General features: G+C 45.3%; 1 protein-coding gene across 2 annotated transcripts in view; it reads left to right on the plus strand.

Annotated features, from left to right (window-relative positions):
* Positions 1-16,969, plus strand: part of GAK (cyclin G associated kinase) — a 2,484,892-nt gene that overhangs the window by 2,356,706 nt on the left and 111,217 nt on the right. The window lies entirely within an intron of this gene.

Genomic DNA, 16,969 nt, shown 5'->3' on the forward strand with positions numbered 1-16,969 from the left:
TACAGTCTCCAATCTCCTTCAGATTGGCCTGCCTACATAGTATATAATCCACCTGTGTGCATCTTCCTCCACTCTTGTACATCACCATATGCTCCTCCCTCTTCTTAAAATGCGTATTCACCACAGCCATGTCCATCTTTTTCGCAAAATCCACAATCAGTTGACCTTCTGCATTCCTCCTCTTAACACCATACCTACCCATCACTTCCTCATACCCTCTGTTCACTTCACCAACATGCCCATTGAAGTCCGCTCCAATCACTAGTCTCTCACCCTTGGGTGCACTTACCACCACTTTATCCAACTCACTCCAAAATTTTTCTTTCTCATCCATCGCACACCCAACTTATGGAGCATATGCACTAACAAAATTCATCATTACACCATCAATTTCAAGCTTCATAAACATCACTCTATCAGACACGCTCTTCACCTCCAAAACACTCTTGGCATAGTGTTCCTTTAGGATAACACATACCCCATTTCTCCTGCCATCCACACCATGATAGAACAATTTGAACCCACCTCCTATACACCTGGCCTTACTTCCCTTCCATCTGGTCTCTTACACGCAAAATATATCAACCTTCCTTCTCTCCATCATATCAGCTAGCACTCTCCCTATACCAGTCATACTGCCAACATTCAAAGTTCCTACCTCACTACTACACTCCTAACCATGTTCATAGTGTTTCACTGTTGCAGTCATTACAATTGGGTTATCCTGCTGGCAGGCTACCCGAAGTCGGCCCGAGGTCCAAAGTCTAGGTCCGGCGTCAGTTGCTGTCACCTCCTCCCTGACGTCAGTGCGCCAGGGGTATAAAAGATGCAGCTGTGATGCCATTTTCTTCAGCCTTTCTTGCAGCGCGGTGCCCGAAGCAAAAGCAGTTCGCAAGTGCCGGTCGGCCGACTCCTGAGATTTTCAAATTCGAATTTCACATCCGAAGTCTTCATTAAAGCTAAGTACCCCATTGGGGAAACTTTTTTCTTGCTCCAGACCGATGTCAGAAAAAGTTAATAATTGTATTTCTTGTGGGAAGCAAATACCTCATAAGGATTTTCATTCTTACTGTATTCCTTGCCTAGGCCCTGACCACGACGTTGCTAGTTGTTGGTTTTGTGCTAGATTTAACCAATGCACTATTAAACGTCGGTACGATTTTGCATTTCATTACTTTGGCAGAAGATTCAACTATATAATGCCGTCGGAACAGCCGACTACCGGAGTTTATAAAAAGCGCAAAGAAAAAGGACAGGCATCTGAGGTCCAAAACCGATGATGAGGCTTCTGCTAGGCCTGTCGCCGGTTCTCAGTGACGTGCTTTTGCAGCCCCTGACGCCCGATACCTCAGAGCCACAGGCCACTTCCGACTGCCACATGGAGCCAACTAGGCCACTAGAAACTCAAGGTATTAGACGCTCGGAAACTATTCCCTCAGATGGGTCCAGAGCCACTGAGCAGGCATCGGCTTCTGAGGGTGTTTTCAAGCCTACACAGTTATATGTAAAACCAGCTTCAGCTTCTAAGGCAAAGACTAAAGCAGCTCTAAAGACAAAGAAACAAGTACAGCATTCTCCTGAACAGGCCTCCATGCCTAAAAAACAGATGCTTAAAATGGCCGAAGACCTAATTACTTTGATCAGGGCTTCCCATCCCCCTCCGGATAAGAGGCCTAGGCAAGAGATAGAATATGAATCTTCAGATCAGGTTTCTGTTTCCTCTGATTCCTCTTCAGAACAGGAATATTCTCTTCCTCCCTATGAGTATTCTGATGCTGAAGAATCTATCCCTTCAGCCTCTCCTCTTGAGGATTATTCTTTTGGGGAGACCCTGCACACTATGAGGGAGCATTTCCACTGGGAGAGCCAAGATTACTCAGAATCCAAGAAAAGGCTCAGAGACTTCCTTTTATTACCTCAGCACAGGTCCCTTGCTATTCCTCCTGTTTTAGACATTGTAGATGATGTATTTTCAGAGTCCGGTCTGTCTCCAGACTCTTTGCCACCAGCTCCTGTTAAGCCAGACAGATACTACAGGGTTCCTGAGTCACATAAATTTCTTTATAAAAACCCTGCTGCTGACTATCTCTCAGGATCCCAAAGGGGTCAAGGCATCCACTGCAAAAAAACATATCCCCTCTGATAGGGATTCAACGGCCCTGGACAGATGGGGGAAAAAGATTTGTACTTCTGCTAGCTTGGCTCTAAGAGCTTTACATTGTCAGTTTCATATGCTTAAATATCAGCAATATCTTGTGTCACTGCTTAAACAGAAAATGTTGACAAATTCAGACTGTGCAGAAAACAAAGAAATGCAGGATTTATTGCATGCAGCTGAACAAGTGGGAAAGCATACTTTGCAATGTGGTTTTGATTCTCTAGAGGCCTCCTGCAGGGCTGCTGTTACAGGTTCTGTCATTAGGAGGCATGCTTGGTTAAAAGAACAGAATCTGCCCGATAATGTTAAAGCAAAACTATTAGATGCTCCATTACAACAGGATACCTTGTTTGGTGTTAAAGCAGAAGACGTGTTAAAGAAAATGGAGGACAAAGCTAAATCTATGCAAACAGTCAAGGATTTCTTAGAGGTACAGCCTCCCAGACTCAGCAGGAACTGGCCTACAAAGAATTGGTCCTTTCCAGTGTCAGGCCACAAAGAGGCAGATACAGATGCCCCAGAGGCAGATCACAGCCCCAAGGCTCATATAGGCCTAAACAATGGGGTGCTTCTACCTCCAAAAGCGGAGAGGAAAAATCACAGCCATACGGAAAACAGTCTCAATGACTTTCCCCTGCCAGTACCAAGCACTTATCTTTTGGCAGCTCCTTTGGGGGGAAAACTAGCACTTTTTGCACAAAATTGGCACATGATCACCCAGAACAAATGGGTCTTAAATATTGTATCACAAGGCTACAGGTTCCACTTTCACACCATGCCAAGGCAAAACGGTATGCCAAACCTGCCACGCAATCAATGAGCAGAGGCACAAAAACAAGTTTCCTTCCTCATGGACATGAGCCATTCAGCAAGTACCACAACAAAAGCAGGGACTGGGATTTTACTCAAGGCTATTCTTGGTGCCCAGAAAGGACAAAGCCTGGAGACCAATACTGGACCTGTCTATACTAAACACATTCCTGGATATTCCAAAATTCAAAATGTTAACTCTGCAGCAGCTTCTGCCCATGCTGGGCAAGAAGGCTTGGCTTGTGACTTTAGACCTAAAAGAGGCATACCTGCATGTCCCAATCAGACAGTCATGCAGAAGATACCTCAGATTTATAGCTGGCTCAATGCACTACCAATTCTCTGCACTGCCCTTTGGCTTATCTACTGCGCCCAGGGTCTTCACAAAATGCCTGGCACCAGTAATTGCATTTTGCAGGCAAAGAGGAATACAAATGTATCCTTACTTGGACGACTGCCTTATTCAAGCAGAGAACAAGGACATTCTACTACAGCATCTGGCATTTGTAAAAAGATTACTAGCAGGCCTAGGGTACACAGTAAACGAAAAGAAATCAAAACTTGTACCCTCTCAAGAGATAATATTCCTAGGTGCAAGCTTAAATACAACTACCCAGATGGCTTATCTCATGCCAGACAAACACAGACAACTGACTACTTATTTCAAAATGTTGGCAATAAAGACCCAGTTATCTGCAAGAAAAATTCTGCATGCTTTGGGCTTCATGGCATCCTGCATTCTGCTAATTCCGTATGCAAGACTGCATATGAGGAAACTTCAATGGTATCTAAAAAGTGTTTGGACTCAACATTTCCACAGCCTGGAAACAGTAATTACCCTCATTCCCTAACTGCAACAGGAGATTTGATGGTGGGCAAAAACTTGTCACCACAACACGGGACAGCCATTCACCTTACCCACAGCCAGGCATACATTGACAACAGATGCATCAAATTATGCCTGGAGGGCCCATATGACAGGAAGATGTATTCAGGGCACATGGTCCGCAAATCAGATGCATCTACATATCAATCAAAAAGAAATGTTAGCAGTTCAAAATGCCCTGACACCCTTCCAGGATGTACTTCATCCAGGGCAACTACTGATAAAGATGGACAATACTACAGTCATGTGGTACATAAGCAGGAGGGCACACATTCCTACCCCCTCTGCAGACTAGCCATGAACTTGTGGGACACAGCATTGACTTACCAAGTACATCTGCAAGCACAATTCCTGCCAGGAAGGATAAATACTCTGGCAGACGAACTAAGCAGAAACCTAATGGATCCCCACGAGTCGAAATTGGATCCACAAGTCTTCAGCATGATAACAAGGAACTGGGGATGCCCAGACATAGACCTATTTGCCTCCCCTCACAACTGCCAACTACAGAGATTCTGCACAAGGACTTATCACAAGCAAGCATGGAAAGTGGATGCTCTATCTTTCAGCTGGAAAAACCTAACAGTATATGCCTTTCCTCCTCTGCCTCTCCTCCCCAAGGTACTCCTCAAGGTCAGACAAGAGAAGCAAAAATGATACTGATTGCCCCAGACTGGCCCCACCAGCACTGGTACCCAATCTTAAAGAGCCTGTCTCAATGCCCAGCTTGGACATTACCTCAAATTCTTCACTTATTGACCCAACAAGACAGTCAGATACTGCACAGCCAACTCAGGACCTTAAACCTGGCAGCATGGCGGATAATGTAGCCATTCAAGACACACCTCTCTCTAAAGCAGTGATGGTTGTTATTTTGGAGGCCAGGAGGCCTAGCACCAGAAAATCTTATGCAGAAAAATGGAAGAAATTCTGTGCTTGGAACCAAGCACTAGGTATTGACACGATTATTCCAAATATTCCTCAGATTTTGCAATACTTAACTGAGATGCTGGATAAAGGCCTTTCCTTTTCATCAATTAAAATTCTTGCCTCTGCCATCTCAGCTCATTACAGTACAAAACCAACTATTTTTTCACATCCATTACTAAGGCAGTACCGCAGAGGGGCCAAAAACATAAGACCCTCCAAGGAGAGCACCAATACCTGCATGGGACCTCAACTATGTCTTGGAAAAACTCACACTGCCTCCGTTTGAGTCCGCCTCTGCAGCTGATATAAAATTCTTATCTTGGAAAACAGCACTGCTCCTAGCAATAACCTCCGCTAGACGAGTCTCAGAGTTTACAGGCACTCATGGCTGTGGAGCCTTTTATCATTTTCCATCCTGACAGGGTTTCTTTGAGGACAAACCCTACATTTATGCCTAAGGTAGTGTTCAGTGTGGCCCTTAACCAAAGAATTAATTTGCCTACCTTTTACCCAAACCCATAGAATAAGGGTGAGAGACTTCTGCATTCTTTGGACATTCACAGGCAGCTACGCTTTTACTTGGACAGAACCAAAGCTTTCAGAAAGACTGAACAACTTCTAGTGGCATATGCTGCAGGATCACAAGGAAAGCCCATCTCAAAGCAGACTATTTCAAAGTGGATAAGCCACTTCATTCGTTTCTGCTATTCACAGCATGGCAAATCAGTGCCTAAGGGCATTAGGCCACATTCAACCAGAGCAGCATCCACTTCAGCAGCCTTCCTCAGAGGAGTACCAACCAAAGACATCTTAGAGGCTGCAACTTGGAGTTCAGTGCATACTTTTACAAAGCACTATCACTTACTCTCTACTCTATATCCAGGGCAGGCTTTGCCACTGCAGTTTCTGCAGGGCCTGATGGCCTCTCCTAATCCTATTTAGCACCAGCCTCCCAACCTTAGCTTTGGGATTCAACCCAATTGTAATGACTGCAACAGTGAAACACGATGAACATAGTACAGTTGGGTACCTACCATAAATGTAGATGTTCAAGTGTATTCACTGTTGCAGTCCAGCTTACCCACCTACCATCCCCCTTTTCCTTGCTGGGACTTATCTGTGCTTCTCTATTCTATACAACCTATGTGGTGTATTTGCTTGTAGATGAAGGAAAAGTTGATGTTATGTAGTCCTTTCTCACCTACATTCTTACCCGTGGGTTCGGAGCTGAATATCGGCTCTGACTCGTCCAATTCTTACTAGCTCAAAGTCTCTCATTGGCTGGGCTAAGAGAGTATCCTATGGTGCACTGCTCCATAACCCCGTCTCATTTGCCACTTGTGTAGCTCGGACGTGGTCTCGCTTGGCTGTGGCTAAGTACGCTCTTTTTTGCTATTTCTCTTTGAGAAAGTTGTTAGTTCAGACCCAAAAGCTATTTTAATAGCTATTCTTGTTGCTGATCACTAATTTTGTTTGTGTGTTTTCAGTGCTTGAGAGTGTTAGTTGTTTTGGTATCCCTAACTGTTCTAGCGAGCTAGGCCCGTTTTAGTTAGAGGACCTAGTCCTCCCCTCTGTTGTTGGATAAACCTTTGGTCATTGTGTTTTTCCTGTGTAATACCAAGAAGAACCGTTTCAGTTAGAGGTTCTTTGTGTGTGGCTAGTACTGTTTTCCTGGTGTGTCTATCCTGTGTGCGAACCGTTTCAGTTAGAAGTTCTCAGTGTGCTTAATACAGTGTTTTTTTCTGGTGATGTCCTTCAAGGATGCATCTGCAGTCCTTACAAATGGGTTGTCCTGTCGTCAGGCAGCCCTTCGGTCGGCCGGATTCCAAAGTCTGGGTCTGGCCTCGGCTGGTGTCGCACTTCACCCGACGTCATAGCTGCAGCTTTTCGGGTATAAAGGCATCAGCCGATGCCATTTTCCTCCGTCTTTCTTGCCGCGTGGCGCCCGAAGCAGAAGCTGTTCGCAAGTGCCGGTCGGTCAGATCCAGAGATTACTACTACCGAATACTACTTCGAAGACTTCTAAAAGCTAAGTACCCGTTGGGGACTCTTTCTTGCCTCAGCCGATGTCAGAAAAAGTGAATAACTGTTTAACTTGTGGGAAACAAATACCTCATAAAGATTTCCACTCTTACTGCTTACCTTGTTTAGGCCCAGACCACGACGTAGCAGCTTGTTTAGCCTGTGCATCTTTTAACCGACGGACGCTTAGGCGTCGGAGTTTGCTGAACAGTTTTTCGGCTCTGATTTCGCGTACATTATGCCGTCGGATCCTCCGACTTCACAAGTTGCTAAAACGCAAAGAAAGGACCGACATTGCGGTCCGGTTTCGCGAAACCGGTTAAGCAAACGCAGTGTCTCGGTTTCGGCGAAACCAAGCAAGCGGTTCTAACTTCAGCGAATCCATGCCTTCTACCGAGGCCTCTTCTAACCTGGTAGAATCGGCCTCTGAAATCCAGCCTGCTGCTGTGGTTTCACAGGAATTATCGGACACCATTCCCCTGGATGTTTCAACCCCTGCACGTGGTGCTGCTAGGCCACCTGCAGCCATGTCCATAAAGGCCTTTGCCAGGGCTAAAGCAGCCAAAACTTCTAAGTCTGTGCCTGTTAAGCCCCCCTCTCACAGGCCCAGTTCCAGTTCCCAAATGCTTTCTCTGGCAGAGGATCTCATCTCTTTAATAAGGGGATCCCAACCTCATCCAGACAGGGCCTCTCAACCTCCTCCAGAAAAGAGACCTAGAGCAGAGCCCCCTGAACCAGTGTCCTCGGATGATTCCTCTGAGGATTCAGACAATACAGACCATCCAGAGGCTCTTTTTTCTCCATATGAAGACTCTGATGCTGAGGAGTCGATTCCTTCTGCCTCTCCACCTGAGGAATTCTCCTTTGGGGAAACCTTACATGCCATGAGGGAGCAATTTCAGTGGCAGGGACAAGATTTCTCAGACTCCAGGAAAAGGCTTAGGACTTTTTTGCATTTACCACAGCATAGACCTTTAGCTATACCTCCAGTTCTGTCTGTTGTAGATGATGCATTTAATGATGCTTGTACTGCTCCTGATACTTTACCTCCAGCCCCTGCTAAGCCCGATAGGTTCTACAGGGTCCCGGACACACATCACCATTTATACAAGGCTCCCCTTGCAGATCCCGAGGCAATCTCCCAGGGGCCTAAAGCAGTAGCAGCTACCTCTGTTAATCCCTCCCCTCTGAAAGGGAGTCCAGGTCCTTAGAGAGATGGGGTAAAAAAGTATACACCTCTGCTACTCTGTCAGCTAGGGCATTGAACTGTCAGTTTCTTATGATCCAATATCAGGAGTTTATGCTTGATCAGTTAACTAAGAAACTGTCCTCTGAGGACACTTTAGATAATAAATATGTTCTAGAAATGGTGCATAACATTCAACAGGTTAGTAACCATTCTTTAAAATGCGGCTATGATGCACTGGAGGCTTCCTTTAGATCAGCCATGACTGGCACAGTTATCAGAAGGCATGCATGGTTGAAAGAACAGGCCTTGCCGGATCATGTTAAAGCAAAACTATTAGATGCTCCTATGGATAAGGTCAATTTATTTGGTTCTCCTGCTCAGCAGGTACTGAAGAAAATGGAAGAGAAGGCAAAATCTGTACAAACAGTGAAAGATTTCTTACAGGTTCAGCCTCCAAGGTTTAGCAGGAACTGGCCTTCCAAAAATTGGTCCTTTCCAGACTCCTCTAAAGCACAGAGAGGCAGGAATAGGCGTTCAAGAGGCAGAAGTCAATCCAGAGGTGGTGCCTACAGGGGACACCAGTGGCAGGGTAACAACCAGCGAGGCACAGACGCAACTATTACCACTGCAACAGGACAATCACAGTGACTTGGCTCTGGCACCTCCTACCAGGGAACAGATAGCAGCACCCTTAGGCGGAAAGCTAGCCTTATTTTCAAAAAACTGGCACTGCATCACAAGGGACAAGTGGATTTTGCAAACTATAGACCAAGGTTACAGATTTCATTTCCATACCTTACCAGGAAAAAGAGGAATGCCAAACCTACCACCAAATCAAAAGACAGAAGCTCTAAAACAAATAGCTCAATTAGCAAGAATGAGAGCTGTGGAAAAGGTACCATCTATGGAACAAGGAAAGGGATTTTACTCCAGACTCTTCCTGGTACCAAGAAAAGAAAAATTGGAGGCCTATTCTCGACCTGTCCGCTTTAAACACATACATCATTGTTCCAAAATTCAAAATGCTGACCCTACAGCAGCTTCTTCCCATGCTGGGCAAGGAGTCTTGGCTGGTGACTCTAGATCTCAAGGAGGCATACCTGCACGTCCCCATACGACCAAATTGCAGAAGATACCTCAGATTTCTTGCAGGATCAGAGCATTATCAATTCTCAGCATTGCCTTTTGGCTTATCTACTGCCCAGAGTGTTCACAAAATGCCTGGCATCAGTAATTGCTCATTGCAGGCTTCAGGGAATCCAAATTTATCCATACCTGGACGACTGCCTGATACAAGCGGACAACAAAACAAACTAGCAGAAGACTTACAAAGAGTCATTTACTTGCTGCAAGCCCTGGGATATACAGTCAATATAAAAAAGTCAAGGCTGATACCATCCCAAAGAATAACCTTCTTAGGTGCAGAATTGGACACAACAAAGCAGATGGCATTCCTAACTGCAGAAAACCAAGAACAACTTCCTCTCTACTTCTTGGCATTAACAAAACAGAACCAACTAACAGCAAGAAAAGTACTGCAAGCCCTGGGCTTCATGGCATCCTGCATACTTCTGGTCCCTCATGCCAGACTGCATATGAGAAAGCTACAGTGGTACCTGAAGAATTTATGGTCTCAACACAGGCACAGCCTAGAAACCAAAATACCACTAATCCCATGCCTGAAACAAGACTTCCTATGGTGGGCTCAGGCATGTCAGTCAAACACAGGTTTGCCCTTTTACAGCATTCAACCAAGCCAAACCATCACAACGGACGCCTCAGACCTCGGTTGGGGGGCCCACATGCTGGACAAGTGCATACAAGGCCTATGGACTCAAGATCAGCTGCACCTGCACATAAATCTAAAGGAAATGCTGGCAGTAAAACTGGCAATTCAGAATTTCAGACCATTCCTCCAAGAAGGGCAGTTGATGATAAGGACAGACAACACCACAGTCATGTGGTACATCAACAAACAGGGAGGCACACATTCATACCCTTTATGCCGGATGGCACTGGACCTATGGAATATAGCTCTGAGCTACAACATTCAGTTGCAAGCAATTTTTGTACCGGGAAAAGAAAACATCCTAGCAGACATATTGAGCAGAACTACCACTGATGCCCACGAATGGATGCTACACCCGGACATCTTCAAGACCATCACAAGGAAATGGGGACTACCACAAATAGACTTATTTGCATCCCCACTCAATCACCAGCTCAAGAAATTCTGCACAAGGACACACCACCCACTTGCTTGGAAGGTGGACTCTCTATCCTTCAGTTGGAAAAGCCTGACAGCATATGCATTCCCACCCCTTCCTTTGATGCACAAGGTGTTATTAAAAATCAAACAGGAACGTCCAAGGATCATTCTGATAGCTCCAGACTGGCCAAGACAACATTGGTACCCATTACTGAGGAGCATGTCTCGGGGACAAATGTGGACACTACCCCTGAACCCATTGCTGTTAACACAGAACGGCTACAACACCCTGCATCCAAACCTGAAAACTCTGCAGCTGACTGCCTGGAACATTACATAAGAGCAACTAACCCAAATTTATCCCAAAGGGTTAAAGACATTATCCTTGAGGCCCGCAGGCCTTCAACAAGAAAGAATTATGCAGGAAAATGGAAAGGATTTCTCATTTGGAGTACTGAAAAGGGAAAAGATGTGTCAATGGTAAACATAGCCAACATCCTGGAGTACTTGGCAGAGCTCTTCCATACAGGCCTGTCCTATTCCTCCATCAAGATACATGCATCAGCTATTTCGGCAGAATACAGCTTCGATCCCCCTGTCTTCTCGCATCCTCTGCTCAGATAGTTTCTGAGAGGAATTAAAAATGTAAAACCTCCTAGGAAACCACCATTGCCAGCATGGGACTTGAACTTTGTGCTTGAAAAATTGACACTCCCTCCTTTCGAACCAGCAGCAACAGCAGAACTACAATACTTATCCTGGAAGACTGCTTTCCTGCTGGCAATCACCTCAGCAAGAAGGGTTTCTGAACTACAGGCTTTAATGGCAGTACAACGCTTCCTGATCTTCCATCAAGACAGAGTGTCCATGAGAACAAATCCTACTTTTATGCCTAAGGTGGGATCGAGAGTGTCTTTAAACCAGGCTATCCACCTACCTACATTCTTCCCCAACCCACAGAACAGGGGGGAAAGGCTGTTGCATACTCTGGATGTACATAGACAGTTACGCTACTACCTGGACAGAACCAAGGGCAATAGAAAAACTGATCAGCTTCTGGTAGCATATGCAACAGGAAGGGAAGGAAAAGCAATTTCAAAACAGACAATCTCCAAGTGGATAGGAAATTGCATCAGATTTTGTTACTCCTACCATGGAAAGCAAACTCCAGAGAACATCAGGCCTCATTCTACAAGGGCTACAGCCACTACCACAGCTTTCTTCACGAGTGGCTACCAAGGACATTATAGAGGCTGCTACTTGGACCTCCGTGCATACATTTGCCAAGCATTATAACTTACCCTTATACTCTAGATCCCGAGCAGGGTTTGCCACTGCTGTTTTGCAAGGGATCCTAACTACACCATAATTTATTCTTCCTCCTCCCTAGTTTGGCTATGGTATTCTACCCATTTGTAAGGACTGCAGATGCATCCTTGAAGGACATAGTACAGTTTTGTACCTACCATAAATGTAGATGTCCGAACAGGAATGCATCTGCAGTCAGGATTACCCTCCCTCCTTCCCCTCTGAGGTATTCCTAGGGTATTTGCCCATCTAATAGCTAGCTGGGGGGGATCTATTATGGTGTATTTGTTTGTATATATGTACATACATGCTTATTTTTGTGTTTGCTCTCTATTATTTGGAAACATTGGCATTTATCCAAAATTTAGCCTATCCAAGAGGGCGACTGGCATCTGGGGCAAGAAAGACTGAGGAAAATGGCGTCGGCTGATGCCTTTATACCCGAAAAGCTGCAGCTATGACGTTGGGTGAAGTGCGACACCAGCCGAGGCCAGACCCAGACTTTGGAATCCGGCCGACCGAAGGGCTGCCTGACGACAGGACAACCCATTTGTAAGGACTGCAGATGCATTCCTGTTCGGACATCTACATTTATGGTAGGTACAAAACTGTACTTTCTAAATTGTGTGGTGTTTCTCGCCCTTTTTGTAGGTTGCATCTAGGTGTTTAACATTAATTATAAAATGTCCAAAGATCAGAAGGAACATAAGCCGTCTGGCTTTAAGAAATGTTACAAATGTGGATATAAAATGTCCATCATGGATGGACACTCTGTGTGTGTCTACTGCCTCGGAGCCATCCATTTACAGGAGTCGTGTAGCTTTTGTCACGCGGTCAGTCCTAGGGTGCTCCAGGAGAGAAAAAACAAATTAATATTAAAGGGACTTTTGAAACCATCATTTGAGGAAGCTATAGATTCGGCTTCTAGTACTCAGTCCAAGTCTAAAGCTTCCAAGTCTAAGAAAAGGTCTCCAGCTCCATCTGCCACTTCGGAGCCTCCGGAGAAGATTACTGATGTTCATCATGTTACACTGCTGCAGTCATTACACTTGGGTTATCCTGCCGTCAGGTGGTCCCGCAGTCGGCCAGAGTTCCAAAGTATTGGTCCTGCGTCGGTTGCTGTCGCTTCTTCCCTGACATCAGTGCACCAGGGGTATATATGATGCATCCGACGCCATTTTCTTCAGTCTTTCTTGCCACGCGGTGCCCGAAGCAGAAGCAGTTCGCAAGTGCCGGTCGGCCGACTCCTGAGATTTTCGAAGTCGAATTTCAGATCCGAAGTCTTCAATAAAGCTAAGTACCCGTTGAAACTTTTCTTGTCTCAGACCGATGTCAGAAAAAGTTAATAATTGTATTTCTTGTGGGAAGCAACTACCTCATAAAGACTTCCACTCTTACTGTATTCCATGCCTAGGCCCTGATCACAACGTCACTAGTTGTCGATTTTGTGCTAGATTTAACAAACGCACTATAAAAAGACATTTTGATTTTGCTTTGCACTACTTTGACCGAAGGTTCAATTATACTATGCCGTCAGATCAACCAACCTCAATACCGAAAAAACACAAAGGCAAGGATAAAGACAGGCATCCGAGATCCAAAACCGACGACGAAACCACTTCTAGGCCAGTCGCCGGTTCTCAGTGAGGCGCTTTCGCAGCCCCTGACACCCGCTACCTCAGAGCCACAGGCCGCTTCCAACTCCCACATGGAGAAAACCAGGCCTCTGGAAACTCAAGGTATTGGGCCTATGGAAACTAATCCCTCAGATGGGTCCGGAGCCGCTGAGCAGGCATCTGCTTCTGAGGGTGTTTTCAGACCTTCACAACTTACCATTAAAACAACAGCCAAGACAAAGGTACCATTAAAGACAAAGAAACAAGTACAGCATTCTCCTGGACAGTCCTCCATGCCTAAGAAACAGGTGCTTGAAATGGCCGAAGACCTCATTACTCTAATCAGGGGTTCCCATCCCCCTCATGAGAAAAGGCCTATGCAGGATACAGACTATGATTCCTCTGATCAGGTTTCCATTTCCTCGGATTCCTCTTCAGACCAGGGATACTCTCTACCCCCCTATGAGGACTCTGATGCTGAAGAATCTATCCCTTCAGCCTCTCCTCCTGAGGATTATTCTTTTGGGGAAACTTTACATACCATGAGGGAGCATTTCCATTGGGAAAGTCAGGATTACTCAGAATCCAAGAAAAGGCGTAGGGATTTCCTTTTATTGCCTCAGCACAGGCCCCTTCTATTACGCCTGTGCTAGATATTGTGGATGATGTGTTCTCTGAATCCAGCTTATCTCCTGATTCTTTGCCCCCTGCTCCACCCAAGCCAGATAGGTATTAGAGTCCCTGACTCTCACAAGTTTCTTTACAAAAACCCTTCTGCTGATCCAGAAACTATTTCCCAGGGTCCAAAAGGGGTTAAGGCTTCCATTGCAAAAAATCCAGTACCCTCTGACAGAGATTCCAGAGCTTTGGATAGATGGGGGAAGAAAGTATACACTTCTGCAACTTTGGCAGTAAGAGCTTTAAATTGCCAGTTTCACATGCTTAAGTACCAACAATATTTAATGGCTCAGTTAAAACAGAAAATGTTTGCAAGCTCAGAAGCTCCTGATTGTAAAGAAATGCAGGATTTATTGCATGCAGTTGAACAGGTGGGAAAACATGCTCTGCAATGTGGTTTTGATTCTTTAGAGGCTTCTTGTAGAGCCGCAGTTACAGGTTCTGTGATTCGAAGACATGCTTGGTTAAAAGAACAGAGTTTACCTGATCATGTTAAGGCAAAATTATTGGATGCTCCTTTACAGCATGATACCTTGTTTGGTGTTGAGGCAGAAGAGGTGTTAAAGAAAATGGAGGATAAAGCTAAATCTATGCAAACAGTTAAGGATTTCTTACAGGTACAGCCACCTCAGTTTAGCAGAAATTGGCCAACAAAGAATTGGTCCTTTCCAGTGTCAGACAGGCCATAGAGAGGCAGATACAGACGCCCAAGAGGCAGATCTCAACCCCAAGGCTCAAACAGGCGACGACAGTGGGGCACCTCAACCCCAAAAGGAGGTGAGGACAAGTCTCAACCTTACAGGAAACAGTCACAATGACTTTCCCCTTCGTATGCCAAGCACGTCCCTTTTGGAAGCCCCCTTAGGGGGGAAACTAGAACTTTTTTCTCAAAACTGGCAAACAATCACCCAAGACAAGTGGGTTCTGAATATTGTGTCTCAAGGTTGCAGGTTCCACTTTCATACTTTAACAAGGCTAAAAGGAATGCCAGACCTGCCACAAAATCAGTGGACAGAGGCACAAACACAAACTTCAGCCCTCATGGACATGAGAGCTATTCAAAAACTACCACAACAGGAGCAGGACAAGGATTTTATTCAAGACTCTTCCTGGTCCCCAGAAAGGACAAGGCCTGGAGGCCCATACTAGACCTTTCAATTCTGAATACTTACCTAGATATTCCGAAATTCAAAATGTTGACATTACAGCATCTTCTACCCATGCTGGGCAAGAAGGCTTGGCTTGTTACTCTGGACCTCAAATAGGCATACCTGCATGTCCCTATCAGACAAAAATGCAGAAGATACCTCAGATTCAAAGCTGGTACATTGCACTACCAATTCTCTGCACTGCCCTTTGGCTTATCTACTGCGCCCAGGGTCTTCACAAAGTGCCTGGCACCAGTAATTGCATTTTGCAGACAAAAAGGAATTCAAATATATCTATACCTGGACGACTGCCTCATTCAAGCAGAGACGAAGGATCTGGCGTTTGTAAAAAGGTTGCTAATTTCTCTTGGGTACACAGTAAACGAAAAGAAGTCAAAACTAGTGCCCTCACAACAGATTATATTCCTGGGTGCCAGCTTAAATACAACGGCCCAGATGGCTTACCTCACGCCAGACAAACAAGTTCAACTAACTCAATATTTTCAATTACTGGCAAAACAGTCCCATCTCCCTGCAAGAAAAATTCTGCGGGCCCTGGGATTCATGGCATCCTGCATACTACTAATACTATATGCCAGACTGCATATGAGGAAATTACAATGGTACCTCAAAAGTGTGTGGACTCAACACTCTCACAGTTTAGAAGCAATAATACCAATGATTCCCTGCCTACAACAGGAGTTTCGATGGTGGGCACAGGCATGTCACCTAAACAAGGGTCAGCCTTTTACCCAACCCACAGCCAGGCAAACTCTAACAACAGATGCTTCGGATTATGCCTGGGGAGCACACATGGCAGGAAAATGCATTCAGGGCAAGTGGACCACAGACCAGATGCATCTTCACATCAATCAAAAAGAGATGTTGGCTGTTCAGAATGCCCTAACAGCTTTCAAGGACTTTCTGCATCCAGGACAATTATTACTAAAGACAGACAACACCACAGTAATGTGGTACATAAACAAGCAAGGGGGCACTCATTCTTATCCCCTATGCAGGCAAACCATGACCTTGTGGAACACAGCTAATAACGTATCAAGTTCACCTGCAAGCACAATTCCTGCCAGGAAAGAAAAATACTCTGGCAGACAATCTAAGCAGAAATATCATGGACCCTCACGAATGGAAATTGAATCCACAAATCTTCAGCATGGTAACGCAAAAATTGGGATGCCTAGACATAGATCTTTTTGCCTCCCCACTGAATTGCCAACTACAAAAATTCTGCACAAGGACTTATCACAAACAAGCATGGAAAGTGGATGCTCTGTTGTTCAGCTGGAAAAACCTAAAAGTTTATGCCTTCCCGCCACTGCCTCTCCTTTCAAAAGTACTCCTAAAAGCCAGACAAGAAAAACCACAGATGATCCTGATTGCTCCAGACTGGCCACGCCAGCACTGGTACCCTATCTTAAGGAACTTGGCTCGGGGCCCACCATGGATTTTGCCTCAAATTCCACACCTTCTGACTCAACAAAACAATCAGATCCTGAACGATCAGCTCAAAACCCTAAACCTGGCTGCATGGCAGATACATTAGTCAAACAGGCAACAACTCTCTCTAAAGCTGTTATGGGTGTCATTTTGGAGGCCAGGAGGCCTAGCACCAGGAAAGCTTATTCAGAAAAATGGAAGAGATTCTTTGCCTGGAACCAGGCTCAAAGCCTTGACCCTCTTGTCCCAAACATTCCTCAGATTTTATAATACTTAACTGAGACGCTGGACAGAGGCCTATCCTTCTCATCAATTAAGATCCACGCCTCTGCCATTTCAGCACATTACAACACGGATCCTCCTTTATTCTCTCATCCCTTGCTAAAGCAGTACCTCAGAGGGGCTAAAAACATAAGACCGCCCCGGAGAGCACCAACACCAACTTGGGACCTCAATTTCATTTTGGAAAAACTGACCCTACCACCTTTTGAGCCAACCAATACAGCTGATCTAAAATTTTTATCATGGAAAACAGCTCTGCTCCTGGCAGTAACTTCAGC

The sequence above is a fragment of the Protopterus annectens genome, chromosome 2.part0 (genome assembly GCF_019279795.1).
Source record: "Protopterus annectens isolate FY-2018-M chromosome 2.part0, PAN1.0, whole genome shotgun sequence".
Classification (NCBI taxonomy): Eukaryota; Metazoa; Chordata; order Ceratodontiformes; family Protopteridae; genus Protopterus; species Protopterus annectens.